Source organism: Rattus norvegicus, chromosome 10, assembly GCF_021556685.1.
Source record: "Rattus norvegicus strain SHRSP/BbbUtx chromosome 10, alternate assembly SHRSP_T2T, whole genome shotgun sequence".
In the NCBI taxonomy this organism is placed as follows: Eukaryota; Metazoa; Chordata; class Mammalia; order Rodentia; family Muridae; genus Rattus; species Rattus norvegicus.
This window is the reverse complement of record NC_141543.1, coordinates 35,227,511-35,246,901: the sequence shown is the minus strand read 5'-3', so window position 1 is coordinate 35,246,901 and position 19,391 is coordinate 35,227,511. Positions and strand designations below refer to the sequence as shown.

Below are 19,391 nucleotides of genomic sequence, written 5' to 3'. Positions count from 1 at the left end.
CAGTGAGCGTGAGGTGCACACCTTAATAATCTCCACTAACACAGTGACATCAGACTCCACTCTGCTGGGATGTGGTGGAAAGAAACCATGTACACTGTAGTTTACCTCAGTTTAACATACTGTTCTATTTAAACAGCCAATCTGTGAATGGTCAGCACTCGAGGGCGGTCACCTAGGCCTGCTCTCCTGATGGGGAGACCTTGTCCTGAAGTACTAGTCCTCCTCAGACATCATCTAGCCAACTGCCATGGTAGTTCAGACCTGCAAAGCATGGGATCCCTTGGAAGGATGGTATCAATCTCATGAAAGCCCATGTGGTAGACTGTCAATGTTCTCATTCAGAATCCTGATGTCATCTCACGGAACAACCTCATACTCCTGTCCCTTCTTCCTTAAGTTCATTGCCCAGGTGCCTTCCAGGCCTCCTTCCAAGAGCAGCTCCTCTGTGGAGGTAGTTACCTGGAAGGTAGCTGTAACACCTCCTGATGCATTCTGGGAGAACATTCCTTGCTACCACTTCTATTCAGTAAAGTCTCCAGCTGCAGCCTTGGCTGGTAAGAGAAGCACAGTGCAACTAGACAAAGAGAGAGGCAGTTGCTGCACCTACAAATGGCTTTGCCTCAGAGGAGTAAACAGCACAGAGATCGTACCCATAATGGGTTCTCAGTGCGAATACCTGCTAAAACCAAAGGGTAAGATTTGTCAAAGAACAGGGGCCTCATATCTTCATGGGGTCAAGTCTAAGGAGTCCCTTCAACTGCTATAACATTCATTGCTGTCTACAAAGCTACAATGTTCTAGGCCATTTAAATACATTTTGTTTAAATCTCTAATGCCCTGGAGGTATTAAACCAGTGTGAAGGATCAAGAGGCAGAGGGATAGAGAGGTAAGAAACCATCTCTGATGCCATGGAGTTAGCAAGTGGTGAAGCTGATCTTTTTAACTATGCCTCTTGTTTGACTTCAGACTCCAGGTTCATAACCATTTTGCCTTGGTCTTTGGTTGCTACGTTCCTGGGAACGTTCTTGGGAGGACAAAGAAGACGCGAAGTTCATAAAAGTTATTACTGTTTCAGCCTTTGAAAAGAGCAAGAGGTGAAAGTTAGTCTTCTGCCCCCTACTGGTCAAGAGGGGGCTAGCTCCAACAATGGAAGTGAGCACAAAAGAAGGCGCTTCCTGAAACAAAACACTCGAGGTGTAGAGATGACTACATGGGGACCGAGACTCCATATTACTTATAATCGTTATCTGTTCGACCTGTGGGCACGAGGTATCTCCTTTCAGCTTTAGTGAGAAGTCCCATTTCACTGATCAGAACTTAATGGAAAATGCCAACCACCTTGAAGACCACCTTGAAATAGTTAAGCTAGAACTGAGCACACATCTGTTGATGGTTGCAGTTGGCTATCCTGGCGTGGACAAAAAATAAAAAGTTCTAATATGGGATACCTGCCTGGATGGCTGTTTGCAAGTACTTCCACCTCAGCTTGTTGTGCGTCAGAGACTCATTCCCAACATACGTGCTTTAGGAAGCATGTTTGTTAATATGAGAGTTTCGGTTAAACAGTAAGGGGTGAGTAGTTCAAATCTGGAGCTTGCATAAGATTGACCAATCGGTGATAGAACTTCTTTTAGAATACAAAGTGATTTGAATACAAGGGCTCTTGGTATCTAGTTGATGATTTTATGTTTGATGTGTCTTAAAGGTGATCAGAGAGCAGTTTTATAAATGTTCTTTAAAAACATTTCTATGTGTACACATATCTGTCTGTGTAACGTTCCACGTTTCAGTGCCCAGTGACTTTATTTGGGAAGTAAGGGTGACACTGACGGTCAAAGTGCCACACAGAAAAGACAGTACAGTACTGAAGAGATGGCGAGCCCCCAACCCATGAAAATTGTAACTCGGGAACCCCGGGAGCCCCAGTTACCAGGAGTACCTAACAGAGGAAACAGGGAGCCAGTTAATACACCACGAGGGAGAAATACCGTGAGGGCTTCTGCGAAATTGCTATGGTGATGCAGTGTTGCTGTCTCCAGGTGGAGATGCTAGAAATAATAGCTAAGGGTCTTCACAAGAATGTAAAGATGTCAGAAGGAGAGAGGAAAAGAAGAGAGGACAGGAAAGGGGAAGAGAGAGGGGGAAGAGAAAGAAAGTGACAGACAGACTGACAGACATGACAGACACAGACACACAGAGAGACAGAGAAGAAAATAGAGAAAGAGAGAGACAAACGAGAGAAAGAGAGAAAGAGAGAGAGAGATGGACATACACACAGAGAGAAGTAGACACAGAGAGAGAAATAGACAGAGAGGGGAGGGAGAAAGACTGTTCACATGGTTGACTGGAAAGACGAATGGTGACTCAAAGAAGAACGCAGGGCAGGCAGTCGACAGATTGAATCCCCTGTCTTTCAAGGGGTCACATTAATGCAAAGGGTGGCCAGAATGACACATAGACCAGTCATCAATCTGACTAGATAGCCTTTAGGGAACTTTCACGGGCGACTTCAAGGCCTAACAGAGTCTTTATGTCCATTAGCTTGCTGCTTGGCAGATTTTTACAGACTTGAGCCATGCGTGAGGCACTATGTTAGATTCAGAGGGCACAGTGGTGAAGAGACGGGAGCCCAGGCTCGCCAACTACCTTCAGTCTAGCCAGACAGACAGCTAGCAAACCATTATAGAAATAAGGAGTTCATTCAAGTTGTGAACTATGTTGTAAAGCACACGCCTGGTTGGTTCCAAACATTGCCAGCAGACCTTATAAACAGGACAGTTCTTTCATAATCCCCACATTGCAGACCTCCTTCTAGAACTGGGACCCAGGAAAGACTATGGAGTGTCCTTTCCCCATGTCTGTGACAAGGACAAGCACCTTTGAACACCTCTAGCATTTCAGCTGAAATGGCAGAGTTGAGGAGGTCCAGGAGTGGCCCGACAATGGTGTATCCTGTCAATCAAGTCATTGCGGCTGATTCTCTTATAAGCTACAGCAAACATGATCTCAAAAAAATCAACAGTGGAATGTTCCAGATGCTCAGCAACACCCCTACCTCCTGAATGAGGAAGGCCTGGCCTCTCTTCTATCATCATACTCATTTTCAAGGAATGTAGACTGACTTCCAGCATTTCCCAGAGAACACCCCAGGCAGCCATCAGTCACTGATCCGTGTGAGCAAGAAACAAAACCTTTGGAAATTCATCCAGATCTGAATTCATTCAGATCTACAGCTCTGTGGTTCAAGAAGGACACAGAGGGTATAAGGGGGAATATACTAAAGGCAGAGCAAAGCTCTGAGAATTGGATAAAAATCAAGGGAGGAAGTGCACATCTGTAACACCAACCTCCAGAGGTAGAGACATGGGGATCATGAGTTCTAGGTCAGGGTGGGCTACATGGTCAGTTCAAGACCTGTTTAGGCTTAAGTGAGACCCTATCTCAAAAATAATAAATAAATAAGAAAACAAGTAAACAAACAAGTAAAGAAATAGGGCCAGGAAGATGGGTCAGTTACTAAAGTAGATATCCTATAAACATGGGGAGCTGAGTTCAGATTCCCAGAACCTGTATAAAAAGCCAAATACTAACCACAGTACTTGGAGCAGGGACCATGGAAACAGACAGATTCCTGAAACTCACTGCCTAGTCAGCCTAGCTGAATCATTGAGCTTCACATTTAGGGAGAGTCCCTGTCTCAAATATAAAAGCGGAGAACATTTTAAGACGGACATCCAGCATCAACCACAGGCTTCTGTGTATGTCCATGTGCATACAGCCAGACTAGCAAGTACACACACCGTACACTCGCAGAAGAATGAATGGCTTGAAATATATGAAATGATTTCTCTTGTATGTAGAAATGGGTGAAGGGTGCAGACATGGAGCAGCTAACCTAAAAAGTCCCCTCCGTGAGCGACTAAAGCGTTCCTTGCTAACTAAAGCCAAGTCCAGCTTGCTTTGATCATCCAGCGCACTGGTTTGTGGCAGAGCAGTTCCCAGAACCGTGATGTTTTTAAAAAGTAACATATTCAAAAATCACCTCTAGCGCTCACTTAAAATACAAATCCTCCGTTCCTAGAGGGTGTGAATCCTAAGAACTGTCCAGGAACCCAACGTGGCAGCCAGTCTCGGGAACAAACACAATCCAGCTTTTCCTGTGCCGTAGGGTTAGGAGAGGTCTCCAAACATCCACATTCTCAGGGACTGGAAAAAGAAGACCTTGTTCCTTTCTTTGGTCAGGGTGTTCTGGAATTTTCTCACACAACCGCTTAGCCTGTGTGATGTCAGGAGAGGCCTGAGGGCAGGCCAATGGCAGCTTCTGCACAGCCAAAGGACAAGGAGGCGGGTTTACTTCGATCGACATATAAATAGAACGACAAAGGCCCTGGTGAAGGGGTATCCACTAAGGTGGCTTAAGGAGACATACACCACAGTGACAGGGACATTGTACAAGGGTACTCTGTAAGGGCCCAAACTGCCTAAAAAGGTTCTCAGGAGTACGTCTTGCTACTTCCCAGGTGTGTTATTTTTAGCCCCTCCCCTGGGATTATGCATGGCCTAGAATCCCAGCTTGAAAGGGAAGAACACATTTCACGCTAGCTGCAATCTCTCTGAATTCATCAGAAATCTGGGATGTGGACACCACCAACACAAAGAAAGTACAATTAAGGCCCAAGATGGGACCACCGTGAGCCAAACAGACCCTTCCATTGTTCCTTTCACACTCCAGCCCTGCTAAGCCGTTCTGCCTTTGACTGACATGTGACATTCTTGTCTCCGTGGGCAGAGAAGCCAAGCTCCTGATGGCTATCGACATCTGTAAATGTCATGTCTGAATATGCCTCAGCCGTTGCAGCCTCTTCCCCGTATTCCCTGCCTCCCGCCCCTCTACTCACTTTAATTATACAATGAAAACTCTCAAGTGTGGAGTGGCTGCCTGCTGTATCCCACAGGCTCTTAATTGTACTCTGGCTTTGGGTCATGGCATTTTATCACCTTGCCGTGGTAAAAGGCACATTTGCAACAGGAGTCAGTCGTGGGACATCTTTCAGAAAGGCCAATGGTTTCTCTCTCTCTCTCTCTCTCTCTCTCTCTCTCTCTCTCTCTCTCTCTCAATCTCTCTCTCTCTCTCTCTCTCACACACACACATACAAAAAGAGAGAGAGAGAGAGAGGCACACACACAGACAAACACAGGTACACATACACACACACACACAAACACACACGCGCGCTTTTTTATGTCAGTCTTCTATGACTTTCTTCTGTGGATAAGAGAATGCTAGCTCACATCATATACCATCTCCTGACAGGATTCCTCAACTTATTCTTTATGCTGATGACCGCCTAAGGCCTCTCCCACAATCCCCTGCCTCTTATCAATTTACAAAGTCCTCTTGAGCAGATTCAGTTCTTCTGTGGCCTTCATTCCCTGCTGTGTACATACACACTCACCACTCCAGCTAGTAGGAGACACTGTCAACAGGGAGAAGGACAGATTACCAGCAAAGGACTGTGCTAAAGCATTTCCCACAACAGCCCATCACCCAGTAGTAATTTCTTAGCTGACCAAAAGAAAAGAAAAAAAGTAAAACATACCCAATCTAGACTTGGCTGTCCAATCTGAGAACAGATCCTAAATCATGTGGATTCTCCCCAGCCTGATCCAAGAATCCAACAGTCTACTTCTCACAGGTTAGCCATCCGACCCCACTACACATTAGGAGAACAGATCCATTCTTGGCAATCCCAGTCTCCACTTCAATCCAAATCTGAAGGAAGGAGGAAGCATCCTTGTGTTCAGTCACGTTTAAGCCACTCTCCTGCACAGCACCACTTTCCGCTTGGGAGATTCATGTTGCATCACTTGTGAGCAGTTCCCGGTGGTGCGTGGGGGTGCCTGGTCCAGGTGTTTCTCCATTACTGTCAAGTAACATGGAAAGCTCCAGGCTATTCCTCTGCAGGGTGCGAGCAGAGGAGAGATGGATTGCTGAAGCTTGTCTCTTTCCTGGCCAGAAGGTCTCTAAATAAGACTCATGAAATTGGCTTCTCTTGACATTCCTCCCCACTTCCCCTAGATGACATTCACCTCAGGACTTCGGAGGGAGTGTGGCTCTATGTACCTGCATCATCCATTCATTCTTAGTCAGCATTCCCAAGAAGTAAGCAGAAGAGGCTGAAAGCCCCACAGTCCGGAGTCAACAAAAACTGGTAATTCTCCATTACTGATATTTCTCAACAAAATTTCACTCACAGAGTCATTTTCCCATCACAGTCTGGTGCTTTCCATTGACTGCTACTGTGTGCAACCTTGATGGAGCTAAAAACCAACCAACCAGACAAACAAACAAACAAAAACCCATCATCCCTTGATTCATATGGACAGTGCCCAGTGCCTTGGCCACCAGAAGGCCGGAATAAGCATTATTTTGAGAATCACAATAAGTCATATTGGTGAGATCGGCACTGATCTGAGACCAATGAAGAAGGCGAAGGATTAATTTCTTGATGGCCTGGGAGATGACCCCATAGGTAACATCTTTCAGTATGAGGAAGCTCAGGGCAACAATGAATGACAATACGAGGCAGAGAGGAGAAATCCTTTAGTCCATCAGTGTTGGATGTGCATGACAAAAAAAAATAGTCTTTTTTTTTCCTCCAGATATGAGGTAAAGTCAGAGTAGTGGCCCACTTTCCATCCAACCTTCCAGTCCAGTTACCCTTTGTGTCATAGAATATAATGTCCTTATCTAGACTTAACAATTGACAGGGTGGTAAATCCCTTGACTTTTGTCCAAATGATTTCTCGATGACACTAAGCATGTAAAATCATCATAGCTCAATACCATGGAAGAGTGTGGGGTCCACTGGGGGAGCTTGTCTACAAGGCAACCTTCTCTGATCACTCCAACTCACACTCATCATCAAATCCCCATCTTCCAACTACAGACACAGGCAGGTACAGGACCAACTAGAGAAAAAGGCCCCCGTACTTAGCGCCCACCAGTTGCTGCCAGGATCGAAGGGCGGCCTCGGTTTCTGGACTTCCCGATGTTCTGAGAGAAGTTGGACATTGGATCGTAATGCAAATCTTCCAATTCTAAAATATTAACCCAAACTTAGAAATTTAAGCCAAGAAAACGCATCTGTCCACTAACCCCTGTGTGTGCCTTGCCACTCTGCAATCCCCAACGCTTTAATTCACATATCGCCAGATGAGACCGGACTTTTACATCATTTCTCTTTTCACTTAGCGAGCTGTGACTTCCCAAGTCGACTATAAATACACTTTTGACCCTGACACACTTTTGGCCCGGTCTGCCTTCCCCTGTCATTCACTTATCACCCGGGCACTGGATTTTTTTACACTGCCCCGTTTAACAACAGCTATGAGCAGATGTAGCATTTCCCAAATGATAGAACATAAAGGGAAAGGGGGAAATTCGGTGCCGACATTAGGCAGCGATGTTCCTTCTTTATATTCAGGGGTTTGTTTCGCTTTGTTTTGTTTCTGGCCGGTGCATTTCTTTCTCACTTAATTGCTAAGTCTTCCCCGTCACAGTAAAACCCATGACAGACCAGACATGGAGTCGCTAATTCCTCATCTCTCCCTTGATGTACAGATGCAATGGGGTCTTCTTCCCGCCACTGTGCATTCCTAAATGACATTAATATAGTAATGGGAGGGAAATGCAATGTATGGCTAAAGTAGGCCCTAGTGCATGAAATAGATTCTCAACCCCAGAGACGAGCTGCCACACGGCTCACTGCCGGGCACTAAATTAGGGGCTGGTGATTCTCTGGTTTGGACCAAGACAAATAAAATGGAGTCGTCGGGAAGTGGGGACTTGTTCTCTGCTTAACCACTAGCAAGACTGTCCCACACAAATAATCATAATGGGGCTCTTTGAAGGTTCCAAACAGGCAGTGCAGCAAGATGCAAACACAAGGTCTTGAGAGAATTAATGAAACACAACTAAGCCAGTTCAACGCGGCTGCCCTTAGCCATCCTGCCCACTAAAAGACACTGTTTTTAAAAACGCCACGCTTTATTTAAATAAAAAAAAAAAAAAAAACGAAGTCCACTCTGGAGCACTGGGGGAGAGTTTTTTGGTTTGGCCTTTTCTTTCTTTCTTTCTTTTTCATCCTGAAAGTCCAGGATGGCTTTGGCATAATGAGGGTCATATCTTCTAACCGTGGTAATGTTCACACAGGAACTTGAGCTCCAGGCTGGGCCAGGCTGGCTTCTCAGTATCCCTCTGCAGAAGGTGTTGCCGATTAAACTATCACATTTCAAAGGGCTCCTTACAGTAAATAGGAAAGAAAAGAAAAAAGAGATCCAGGGCCTTTTGTTAGTCAAAAAGCTAGGGAAAGGCGATAATTAACCCATTTTTGTAGAGAAATCATTTGGACAAAAGTCAAGGGATTTACCACCCTGTCAATTGTTAAGTCTAGATAAGGACATTATATTCTATGACACAAAGGGTGACTGGACTGGGAGGTTGGATGGAAAGTAGGCCACTTCTCTGACTTTACCTCATATCTGGGGGGAAAAAAAGACTTTATTTTTCTGTCATGCAGCATCCTACACTGATGGACTAAAGGATTTTCCCCTCCCTCCCTTGCATTAAAACATAACTTCAGAGCCTGGCTTTTTGCATTCTGTTAAATATTCAAAGGTATTGTGCAATTAGCATGTCATTAATGAATAATTAATTACAGCTAAAGCAGCCTTCAGACTTTTTGCAGCTAAATTATTTAAACAGCAAACACAACAATACAGCGCCGTTCTGTGGCTTGGTGTTTTGTTATTGTTTTATTCGAAAGGACGGCGGCGATGTCGCACTTTTCATTAGTTGTATGAATTACGCACAGCGAAGACATGTTTTCATTTTTTTCCCTCCTTACCTAAAAGTTGCTTCATCTGCCCTAAAAGGAAAAAAAATTAATTCAACTCAGATTCAATTTCCTAAGAATTAATTGGCTGTAACTATCTGAACACTGAAGCTGGGGATAGAAGGATTAGATATCTGGGCTTGAAAGGAAAAGGTGAACCTATTTCAATCTGTTCTTTTTAAATCACTTGCACAAAACTTCCCTTTTTCTAGATATTTAGTTACCTACTTTTGAATAAGGAAATATATATATATGTATATATATATATATATATATATACATATATATACTGAGTATTACATTGTTCTGCATCCAATCCGTAAGAGTTAAACAGAAAGTAATTTGTTGCTACTTGCAAGCACACATCACCAGTAAGATGTGTGTTCCCATTTGCAAGCTGCACATCTGGGATCAGTTGACTTATCCATCTGCTAACTACCCCAGTAAACAGTATGTCTGGGACCGTCAAACCCCTGCATCCATCACAAATTCCTGCCTTAATTGTGTGTTTACGTGGCAAACCTCTGCTTAAGTATATTTTAATACTGTTTTAAGCAGTTGTAATTGCTCCTTTCTTCTCCATAGTAACTCCAACACGTTTTATTTACCATTACGACAGGCTGGGATTCTGCTAGCCTCATAGATAAACAAAGACAGAAACCCTCATCCTGCACCAGAAAGAAATAGCACAAGTTGCAAGGCCAAAAACAAGGGCCTTGATCTCCCAGCCCAGAGAGCGTGGGTCTCTGGCATCAAATCAGTGCCTCGAGTCACAAGTTCAAATCTTCACTAGGCCACTTCTGTCCTGCTCTATATTTCTGACTGAATAAAGGGAACAGAGGAGGAGGGAGAGGAGGAAGAGAAGGAGGGAAGCTTTGAAGAGAATAGTCAAACCTTTTATCTTGAGAAAGATAAGAAACCAGCCACAGGTTTCCTTCATCGTCTTCAAGGTTGTTAGTTTTCTGTGTATTAGACACTGAAAACTTCAGAGTTTTATAAGAGGCGGGTATTTTAAGGTTTTAGGAGAATGGATGAGAACAACAGGAGGGGTTGACATATACTCAGAATGCCTAAAGTCACATAGTGTACCCTTAGACCTTATTAAATTTTTTTAATATACTCTTGATTGTGTTGGGGATCTGGGGAGCAGAGGTATGCCTGTGCCGTGGCACATGTCAAGAGGTTCCGAGAACAACTTTTTAAGAATCACTTCTTCCCTTCTACCATGTGGATTCTGGGGAAGAAACTCAAGTCACTGGGCTTGGCAGCAAGCTCCCTTACTACCTGATCCATCTAGCTGGCCCCTTAGCTGATTTTAAAGCTATGCTTTCATAAGTGAGTTTATTAATGACCTGAAATCACAAGAGAATGGACAGGAGAGGGAAGGGGAGGGAAGGAAAAGAAGGCAAGGGAGAAAATGAAGGGAAGAAAGGAGGGGACAGCAGCCTCCATAATTAGGGAGAAATATGCAGAGGTCCCCTCACACAAGAGGGGATTTTACTCTATTTTTCCAGCCTGCCCGACACATATATGTATAGCAGGATGTCAGACTTCACACGGTGCTGTTTGGCCACTTCTGGGGTTTGAGGAACTGAAAATCTTGTGTGCCTGTGTATTATTGTGCGGATGCAAATACTGGACTTTTCTACTCGGTTGACCACCATTTTCTCAGGCTGTTCTACTTGCCACTTTCGGTTCCTACCTGGTCTGCAAGTGCTCACAAAGTCGTGGGGCAGGGCAGGGCAGAACCTTGTGGCTGCCAGCTGAGGACCCTCCTTAGAGTTCAGGCCTTATTTTGGGTCAATTCAGTTAAATGACTGGATGAGTACAAGCTGTTCACCCAGGCCTGAGAGACTGGCTTGTCAAAGACATGGATTTCCAAGGCTGTCAGCAAAGATGCTGGATTCCACTCTTTAAGGGCCTCGAGAATACCGAATGCAACTACAGATTGCTTATAACTCATTTGCCTTTGTGAGTTGGCCCCGTGAAAATGGATAAACAACCTCTCGTGAGGACGGGTGGCCTCTCCCTAACAGAGGGTCCTGTTTGATCTGTTTGATAATGATTAATGGGTACTAGCCTAATGAGAAGTAGGGGTTCACTCTAACAACCTCAATCATCCTGGCGAGCCAGTACAGTCTGAGGAGAGTGGCCCCTCGAACCTCATGGACAGCTTCCCTGTGTCTGTGACTGGGAGGCACTACACACACTCTTCCCGGACACCGCCAAGTCTCACGGAAGGGGCAAAATTGTGAATTCATTCCTCAGATCGTTTTTCACCGAGACTAGTGGAGCCAAGCTAGGTTAGAGCTTGAGTACACATAAATGGAAACTGAATTACTATTAAAGGGGAAACAACCTGAGTCAACGCAGGCTGCTGTGTGGCACATCTATTTTTATCCTGCAATCCTCAGAGGGGAGCAGGGACAGCAGAGAAGTAACTGGGATGCATTTATACAATGAACTTTAGGCCTCGTATCTAGTAATTGGCAGAGGCAAGATTCAAACTCAAGACTCACTCAACAGCATACAACTTCAGCCCTCTCTGTCTTGCATCACGAGTAGCCAAACCGCACTGTTTTGTCCAGAGCAAAACAGCCAGGGTTTGACCTGAAGTCAAATTGGTTTCCGTGCACGTATGTCTCTGTGTGTTAGTGTATACATAGGTGTGTGCCCATCCATGTATGTGTGTGTAAGTGTATGTGTAAGTGCATGTGTACATGTACATACATAAGTGTATATACATGCATATGTGTGGAGTCCGTGTCTGTGTGCATGTGTGTAAATTTATACATATATATATATATATTCGTGTGTGTGTGTGTGTGTGTGTGTGTGTGTGTGTGTGTGTGTGTGTTAAAATCACATTCAAGGCCACAAGGCTAATAAATGACAAGACCAAGATTTGAAATTTGGTCAAACTCAGACAACACTCTCCTGTAAAATCTTATGATACCACAAGGGGATGACACATTTTCAGACCAATTCCAATAATACAGTTTCTTCAAGGTATACAGATTAATGGTCTGATTTTTTATGAGCGTCCATCCATATCTTTGAAAGAGATTTGTGAACTAAAAGAAAACCAAGAGGCTTCTCAGATCATGCATGATACTAACTGGAAATGTAACTTCGGACTCAGTTTACAAGACACACACACACACACACACACACACACACACACACACACTTCCAGATAGTCCTTCCACAAAGAACTTTTAAGAATTTCTTTCAAATCATGTCCGGAGTTTTCCAATTTATCTTCAGCCATCCAAATAATAATCCATTCCCTGATACAATGCTTGCTGAAAGAAAGAAATTTCAAAATACCATACACCAAGTCCAAAGGAATTAGCTAGAAGGTTCAAGGTGTCAAGCACATACATCTCACTTCTGATGCCTGTACCACTTCCCTTAATGAGAAATGTCAGCATCTTCAGAGTGCTACATGGGTGCCCTGTGCCAACCTCACTGCAGGAAGCACCCCACGATGATAACCCCATTTTACACAAGAGGAAAGTAAGGCATAGCAAGCTTCAATATCCTTTCTAGCCAACCAGTTGATGAGGAAACTCCCTGACTTGTCTATAAGATATTGCAATACAAAAACGATCGGGTGCAAAGGAAAAACTAAATAAATATGAATAAGACTTCAAATAGACAAAACCAAGCCATGGGATAAAAATGATGAGTAAGAAGTTCTGAGGCAGCAACAGTCACATCTATTCTGGTGCAAGTTGGGTCGCTAGGGCCTGACAAAGTATTTGGCCTTTTGGACATTGATGAATAGATAGTTAAGAAATAGAGAAATAGTATGTGCCTACTGGGGGTATTAAACTCACAGAACAGGTGCCACGGTAGGGCTCCCTTCTCGTCTGAGTGGGTGCTTTGCCTCAGCCCAGGTCAGGCCATGTCAGCACCCCCTCACTGAGGAGGACACCCCAACTCAGCACAAGGTTGACAATGTATATTTTATTTTCACTAGGTGTGGGTATCAGAGATGGGATCAGAGAGTCTCCACTATTCTCTCTTTGTATCCTACCATGGATGGTTCTTCTGCTAAAACATCAGTAATTACTTTAAAACCAATCAGGGTTCGTCCAAGCAAATGACTAGCAAACAGCCATTACCTCTGATACAGAGAAACGCCAACATCCCTCCCAGCCTCTCATGAAGCGGTCCTTGCAACCCATATAATTCTTTTTGGCACTCCTCTTTTGTGGTGATTTCCTTTACACATGTTTTAAAGGGGGAACGGCAAGAGGAAAGGGAGAAAAAGAAAGAAGGAAAGAAAGGAAGGAAGAGAGAAAGAAAGAAAGAAAGAAAGAAAGAAAGAAAGAAAGAAAGAAAGAGTAAAAGGAAAAGAAAACCTGCCTGAAATGAAAATCTTGCCTTTGTAAAAATCCTGCAAGCCCAGGGAGCTGCCCCTCCCCCTTGATCCAGGCCTCTGTGTTTCCAGGCGAAGGGGTTGAAAAACATTGTCCTGCTGCATTGAGAACGACTTCTGACAGAGCTCGGTGGTGTCCTAACTTGGGTGAATTTAAATGACAAGCTTGGCTTTCTGAGTCCCGGACCCTCTTTTACAATAGAACAGCTTGACTGCTGCCTGGCAGAGGAGCAAAAGCAGAAGAATCAAAGTTTCCTTCAAATCCCCAGTGGTGCCATTGACCTGTCAGGAGGCTACGACCCGCCCCTGCTAATACATGCAAATCAGATGCTTCCAGTTTGCCGTTCTGATTGGAGCACCACACCTTTACGTTCAGGAGGCATCGGGTGAGCGAAGAGTCCTATCACCGACTTCAATTCACCTCGCCTTTTTTTCCTTCTTCTTCAAAAACAGGGGGACAGCTGGCTACCTTTCCGCCCTGCCCTTCACCAGTCAGGGTAGACTGTCTGATGGCTTCCTGATTAGCATCAGGGAAAAGCAGCGTGTTTTTCATAGACTAATGTTATTACCTAAGTCATAGGCCTCTTGCTCTCAGCGCACACACACCCCCACCCCACAGACAGCTTAACATAGGTCCCGCGGGTGGGATTGATTTGCTAACAGTCACCTGGTCGTTTTTATAACAGAAAATGAAAGGTCTGGCATTGCCTGGCATAAGCTTCCCAGTGCGAGAGCATTATGGGTCAGAAACGCTGTTCGCAAAGCATCCAGTTCGAACCCGAATGCACCCTGGCAGTCAATGCCGTATGTCATTCACGTTTTAAGAAGGAATATTCATAGGAAAAGTTCATTTTAAGACCAGTGCTTGGAGTATCAACCTGTGATTGCCCTTTTGATTCACACCTGCCTCCAGTGTCACTTAGACCTTGTCAGTATGAGACCAGATTCTTTACTCATCAAGGTAATTGGAAATCCAAGGGGGAGGAAGGAAGGGCATGTAAAGTATTCTACTAGATTGGCATTTTTCTGAAGCTTAGAAAACCACTGCCTCAATGAATCCCTGAATAGTTAACAAATCTAAACAATAAACAAGCCACAGACGCATTGCCAATTTTTTTTATAAAAAAATATTTCCAATACCAAAGAGGTGAATATGTGGAACCAAAACTATAAGGAAACCCTCTTCATGAAGAATATCAAAGATTTAAATAAATGGTTTTTTTTCATATGCTATAGATATCAAAATTTTCAGTCCCTCCCCCCAGGGAGCGGGCAGGGGGGCTGTCCTGGAACTTGCTTTGTAGACCAGACTGGCCTCAAACACAGAGATCCACCTGCCTCTGCCTCCTCTGCCTCCTCTGCCTCCCAACCATTTCAGTCTTGAACATAATTTTACTCAATATCTAGGAGTCCTTTAGGACTAACAAGTGGTGTTATTGTCCATCTGTGAGAATAGACAAGCAATTGCCATATCAAAAGGAGAGGGTTGCAGAATTGGACAAACTATATAACCACAGGAATTAAAAGCATTTCGTAAGGGAATCTGACCAGACAAATAAAGCAACCAATCTGTGTATTCTTGGCTGGGGGGGGGGGGGGGCGGTCAGTATTCAAAATAGTAGAAGCGATATTCTCTGTCCTTGGAGTTCAGTTCTGAGAGAAGCAAACACGTGTCCTTTTTCCTGGTTAAGGGGGAGGTGGACGGGGGAAGAAAAGAAGTCGAGGAAGCTCAAAGCAGCAGCCAATGAGCACCAGAGCATCGGATCAGCTGAAGATCTACGCTGCATTTATTGACAATGAAGAAGGCATCATAAATTGTCAGGAAAAGGCAAGCCGATTCAAAACTGCCACTAAAATAAATGTTAATTGTTTAGGAAAAATGATTGATATTATATAACGCCACACAGTAAAAATGTATCCAAGAAACAGTCTGGCTACATGGGAAAGGGAAAGCAGCAGAGAAAGCGAATGCATTATACATGCACCTACATATATAACATATACAGATGAATATTTATGTGACCCTGGTAAAGGGAAGGACTTACTAAGCATAAACAGAAAAGATGAGACAAGCACAAAATCACTTGAGGACTGAGGCAGGATTCCCACAAATTCAAAGCCACTTCAGCAACAGAGTGTGAATTTCACGTTGGTTTGAGCTACAAAACACCAAAAACTAGGTTGGGTAGATGTCTCAGCAGGAAAAGACACTTGCTACCAAGTCCTTAGAACTCTGGGACCCGCATGGTGGGGGGAAACATGAACTCTCTCCAGCTGTCTTCTGGACTCTGTTCTGGGACACTGAGACACACACACACACACACACACACACACACACAGAGAGAGAGAGAGAGAGAGAGAGAGAGAGAGAGAGAGAGAACGCAAATACACAAAAATAGAAACAAATTTTTAAAGAAATGATTAATTTACATCAACATTTTAGACTTCTAAATTGAACCCAAACCAGAAAAAAAAATTTGAAAGACTATGGTGGGGGGAAGAAAGGTTTCATGGTGGTTTAAAAATGTGTTCTACAAATTCCTTAAGTTGGGTGCAAACTTGAGAGAGATTCAACTACCCACGGCAGGGAGCTGGACTAGGATTTGCTGATGAGATATGAATATCCAGAGATGAACTGGATGCAACATGAAACCTCAAGGCTGGGTCAGAAGACACTTCAGTTTCTTTCCAGTTTGCTTCTGGGGAGCCAGGTGCCCTGCTCTGGTGACACCTGACAGCTGGGAGAGCCTCGTACGGGTTGACAGGCATGTGCCCACAGTCCTTATGCATAAGCCACGGTGGAAAGGAAACCCCAGTCCCAACGAGTTTTTCCTGTAACTGTGGCCATTCATAAGCTCCTATAACAGTAAATATATACATTTCCATCTCTTTTGATCTGTCCGGTTTTTAATTTTTGAGACAGGATCTCTCTGGGCGTTTCATGCTCCTGTTCTCCTGCCTTAGCTTCCAACATGCTAGGATTAAGGGCTTGTGCCTCCTTGTCCCATGCACCATTTAAAATTTTAAATTCTTTTCCTTATATTATACTTTTTAACCATTTGTGATTTTAAACTTAATATGCATGAGGAGAAAAAGATGAAGAAACATTTAATTGGTAATTCAAACAAAGAATGAGAAAATATATATAAATGCCAAACACATGCGCGCGCGCACACACACATGCACACATACACACACATGCACACACAAACATACACACACATACATACATACACACACACATACACACACAGACACACACACACATACATACATACACACACACATACACACACAGACACGTACACGCTCGCACAGAAAAAAAAATCAATCTCTCAAACCTCAAAATGCAAACTGCAGTTGGAAGAATGGATTTCAGTTGATTAACTAAGCCCTTGCAGGGTGCCAGTAAGCTGCACTCCTTCTAACACACAGAAGTATACACAGGTGTCATATGTCTGGAGGGAAACAGCCACTTTGCAACAAAAAGTCTTAAAAATATCCATCTCCTTTCAATCAAAGAGTACCGCACTTCTAGAAGTTGAGCCAAGAGACCCAAACTCACAACCCAAAAAGTCAAACACAAGATAGCTCATCATGCCATTTGAACAACAGCAAAAATAAACCAAAGTGAAAGTAGGCTGGGAATGCCGGAGCAGAAGGATGCTTTAGTGAGTGTTGTCCACGGGATACAGTGTTCTTGCCACCATTTCAAACTTCGTACAATGCTTTAAAGCATTCACAGTACAGTCAGGGAGAACATTTCAAAACAACGTAATTTTGCTTTAGAAACATACCATGCAGATGTACATGGAATTTCATGTCATGGAATTTCTAATGTCCTTCAAAGAGCCTAATTATGCTATTCACTTATGTTATTTTAATTTTTTAAAAGAATCATTTTTAGGTACAAGAGATTGGGGACATGCTTACCACTTGCACCCAGTGAAACTCTCAACTATGAAGGCCATTTCTCTCTTTAAAAAAATTATACAGAACACACATATATACATGTCTGTGAGTGTGTGTGTGTGTGTGTGTGTGTGTGTGTGTGTGCGCGCGCACACACGGCTAAGTTTCAGGCTAGACAGAGTCACTTTTAAAAGAGGAGAAAAGTAAAAAAAGCTAAATTCTGGGAAGAGTTTTCCCAAATATGATAGGATGGAGTTGACAACGCTGTCTCAAACCTGAGCAGTTAGTAGAATAAGCACAGCCATTTTATTTATGTTAGCCTTGTATCTGTGCCACTCACAGACCAAGTAACTGTCTTTGTATACACAGCACCCTGGGTAAACACAGCCCCCTTCTCAAATGTCCAGGAAATGAAATGAGCATTTTTTTTAGTTACCTCCCTGTAAGAAAGCAAAGGAGCACAGGAGACACAGAGTTTCTGATTGAAAAGCCTCTGAGATCAGGCTTGTAATATGGAGACCCAAACCTGGGAGGAGACAGGTGGGCCTAGGACAATAAGCCAGGGAAGCTCAGAAGCCAGTCCTCCCTGCCTTTACAAGGACTATGCCAGAGAGCAGTTTCCGCCTGCGCACACTCCTGGAAGGCTTCTCCGAGTCGGGAGGATTGTGCTGTGAACCAGTGTCCCTGTGGTAGACTGTGCGGTATCAGGATGTAGCTTAGTCCACCCCATTCACCGTCCTGTGCCCATGCCTTCTTCAGCCCCTTCCTGTACTGAGCACACACTGGGTTTTGTTTATGTGTTTGTTCACTTTGAACAGAGCACTTTAAGCCCATTTTTTCAAAGCCCATGAAGCTTATATGAAGGTTTTCAGGGCAGGGTAAAGAACAATTAACGAAAGCTGCCAACCCCAGCTGTGGGAGTGGAGGGCCTACCCCTGGCCTCTGGTTCCTCTTCTTTAAGAATAAGTTTGTTTGGATTGTGAGTAAGTTCTATTCTAATACAAAAGGCCCCCAATTCTATGACTGAAGAGAACAATTCAGGAGAGCCAGTTCCTATCAAACCCCATGGTCCAGGCCTCTCACAGCATACGCCATACGGAACCACACTTTTGTTTTACAACCACAATGAACCCTTTTTCAAGACACTCCAATTCTCCTTTAACTTGTCGGGGATCATGGGTCACATTTTCATGTGCAGGTTGAGGCACCCCAGCATTGAATGATACACCCTGAACCCCACTCTGCTCCATTATGGGATGATTATGGTTCCCAGCAGATCTGAAGTTCTAAAGCAAGTTTTCCTGGACATACTCTTGAGTCTTAAAAAATGTTCAGAGATTTACCTCAGGAAACAAACATTTTCCCCAACAGCTTTGCAGTAATACTTTGTCATTAACTATGAGACAGCGACAACACGGGCTTCTTTCAAAAATCTCTCTCATCTCCAACATCCAGTCACAGTCAGAACAGTGTTGGGACCAACTCCAAAACATGTCCCAACCCTGGCTTACAGAATACAGCAAAACTCTATGACAAAGCATTCCTCTGATTGGAAACCAATTTCGCTGCCTCTTCTCGTCTCTGTAGGCATCTACCTACATGGGACACACACCACAGAGTAAGGAGAGTGGGAGGAAATGATACTGGGGAGCTTAGCAGAGAAGGCAGTGTCAGAGATCCGTCATGTAACTTAAGGGAGAAAAAAAAAAACACCGAAGGAGAACTAAGACGCAAAAGTTTGGCATCAAAACCTCCACATTAGCTATTAGGGAAAGTATCAATGGCTGTGTGGGGTCATGCCCTGTAAACCATGACTCGGGAGGCCGAGGCAGAAGAATATCAAGTTCCAGACCAGTCTAGACTACATGGCAAGAAAGAAGGAAGGAAAGGAAAAATGGGGGAGAAGAAGGAGAAGGAAGAAGGGAAAAGAGGGGAGGGTGAGGGAGGGGAGGGGAGTGAAACAGAAAGGGAAGGGAGAAGAGGAGAAGGAAGGGAGGAGATAGGAAAAAGATGTCATAGTGTTTCCTTTGTACAACCAATTAGAAGGTAATCTGCTGGGATCTATTTCTTCCTTTTCCTCCCAAAATGCGTATGAGTGTCCTGTTTGGAAGCAGACACCACACTTAGAAACAGCAGTAGAAAGCCAAACGCTAACAAGGTGATCTCTGCCTTTCAAGAGCTCGGTTGAAGGGGA

General features: G+C 44.0%; 1 protein-coding gene across 22 annotated transcripts in view; it reads right to left on the bottom strand.

Annotated features, from left to right (window-relative positions):
- Ebf1 (EBF transcription factor 1) overlaps positions 1 to 19,391 on the bottom strand; it is a 389,987-nt gene that overhangs the window by 230,990 nt on the left and 139,606 nt on the right.